Source organism: Nannospalax galili, unplaced genomic scaffold, assembly GCF_000622305.1.
Source record: "Nannospalax galili isolate Female #2095 unplaced genomic scaffold, S.galili_v1.0 scaffold507, whole genome shotgun sequence".
In the NCBI taxonomy this organism is placed as follows: domain Eukaryota; kingdom Metazoa; phylum Chordata; class Mammalia; order Rodentia; family Spalacidae; genus Nannospalax; species Nannospalax galili.
The window spans coordinates 416069-418540 of NW_008356261.1; the positions used below are offsets into that span (position 1 = coordinate 416069).

General features: G+C 58.3%; 1 pseudogene; it reads left to right on the forward strand.

Moving 5' to 3' along the window:
• The first annotated feature begins 1126 nt into the window (after nucleotides 1–1126).
• On the forward strand, nucleotides 1127–1685 carry LOC115067833 (annotated as a pseudogene).
• The last annotated feature ends 787 nt before the right edge of the window (nucleotides 1686–2472 follow it).

Below are 2472 nucleotides of genomic sequence, written 5' to 3' on the forward strand. Positions count from 1 at the left end.
GGATTCATGGGGAGGCTTCTGGGGTTCAAAGGACGAACGGGGGCAGAGTTTCTTTTCTCCGGACAGGGCAGTGTAATTCGAGGGTCGCCCCCTCGTGTCTGTAAAATCCAGAATAAAGCGAGAGTCGCTATCTTGTGTCTGGTCTCGGAAGTCCGGGTTCGAGTCCTGGCACCTAGGTAAAAGTCCAGGTAACCAGCCCTGGCCCTAGGGTCCGAGTGTCTTGGCCCTAGGAAGAAAGCCTACCATCAAATCTGGCGCCTGAGGAGGAAAAAAAAAAAAATCGAGCTCGTTACCTTGAGGCAGTCCGAGTGGACGCCTTTTGGGAGAATCACGAGGAGTCTCGGGGATCCTGAAAGTGAGAGTGGTGAGTGCAGAGCGCATCTGAGCAAAAGAAGGACCGGTCTGAGTGAATGCAGTGAGATGTGGTGCACGTGCTTGATAATTGTGCTAATTATCTTAATGGGGGGGGTCTGGTTTTGTATTTTTCTCTATGCTCTCTATTTTAAACCTTCCTTTCCTCCTTTTTCCTTCCTTTTATTCTCGGTCTAAGTAGACAAGACCCTTTATCTGTATCTCCCACCCCTCTCCATCCCTCTCTCCGGCCACTGAAAAAACCTACAGCCAGGGCTGCACGGGCTCTGGGGTAGCTGCGCCATGGCCATGGCCCGGGGCATGAAGATTTCCAGGTAGCACCGCCAGATGAAGTTCGAGTGGCCCATGCTCACGTCCACCAAGCCCTGCGACCAGTTGCGCCCAATGGTCACCAAGCGCCTCTTCATGAGGTACTCAAACTTGTGGCCCTCCAGCCGTGCCATGGCCCAGCCGCCCGGTGGGGACCCGCCACCCCCGGCCCTGCCGCCCACGGGAGGGGCACCCGCGCCCTACAGCACCACTGCCGCCACCACCACCGCCACCACCGCCCGCCCGCTCGGCTCCTAGGGCCGCTGCCACAACGCTAAGCTGCACTGCCTACGCCCAGGGCTCAGGAGGGGGCCGCGGAGGAGCCGCCCCCCGGCCCCCAATCCCCGCACCCCGGCCCCTGCCATGGTCTCTGGCTGCGGCCGCACCCCGTGCGACCAGGCTAGGGCGATGTGGGAGCCCCTGGACCGCGGCCCCGGAGGGCACCATGAGCCCCCTACTCCGCCGCCTGCTGCTCGCTGCACTGCTGCAGCTGGCTGGTGCCCAGGCCCCTGTCTCCCAGCTTGATGCCCCTGATCACCAGAAGAAAGTGGTGCCCAGGTGCCCAGCTGTGTGACCGTGCAACGCTGTTGTGGCTGCTGCCCTGACGACGGCCTGGAATGTGTACCCACTGGGCAGCACCAAGTCCGAATGCAGATCCTCATGATCCAGTACCCTAGCAGTCAGCTGGGGGAGATGTCCTTGGAAGAACACAGCCAATGTGAATGCAGACCCAAACAAAAAGAAAGTGCTGTGAAGCCAAACGGGGCTGCCATGCCCCACCACCATCCCCAGCCCCGCTCTGTTCCAGGCTGGAATTCCACCCCCCGAGCACCCTCCCCAGCTGACATCATCCATCCCACTCCAGCCCCAGGATCCTCTGTCCACGCTGCACCCAGCGCCGTCAGCACCCTGACCCCGGACCTGCCGCTACCGCTGTAGATGCCACAGCTTCCTCCATTGAAGAGGGGAGCCCAGAACACCCCCGGCCCTGCCTACCGCTGTAGATGCCACAGCTTCCTCCATTGAAGAGGGGAGCCCAGAACACCCCAGCCCAGGAGATCTCAGCTGGGGCGCTCGAAGGGCCAGGGACAGAAGCTGAGGTAGAAGAGACTGAACTCTTGGAGGCGGAGGAGATGCCTGGGGGTTCTAGGATACTAAGAACAGAGACTGAGACAATAGAATTAAAGATATTGGGGGTCCAGGAGACAGAAGTGAGGGCTTTGGGGATCCCAGGAATAGAAAATGAAACAGCAGAAGCTGAAATATTGAGGATCCAGAAGGCAGAAATAGGGGGTTTTGAGGGTCCAGTGATAGCTGCTGAGATGGGAAAGTCTGAGATATCGGAGGCCCAGGAAACAGAGGTTAGGGAATCAGGGGCTCTGTGGATAGACATGACACAGCCTGAGATGCTGGGAACCCAGGAGATAGAAGTTGGTGGCTCAGGGATCCCAGGGATAGAACCTGAAATAGCCAGGGCTCAGGAAACAGAGGTGGGGGATTCTGGGACTTCCAGGCCAGAAGCTGGAACAGTAGAGGCTGAGGTTCTGAGGGCCCAGTGGACAGAAACTGTAGTTACGGAGTTGGAGGAGGCAAAGACAGAAACTTTGGCAATCCAGGAGACTGAGACCTGGGGAGCTCTCACAGTCACTGAGCAAAGAGTTTCAGGGGCTCAGGCAATAGAGGCAGAAGTATCCAGAACACCAGAGACAGAGACTAAAGTTCTGAGGCTTCAGAGGGCAGAGGCTAGAGTGTTGGGAGAAGCAGAGGCCTAATCTTTGACTTTGGGGCCCC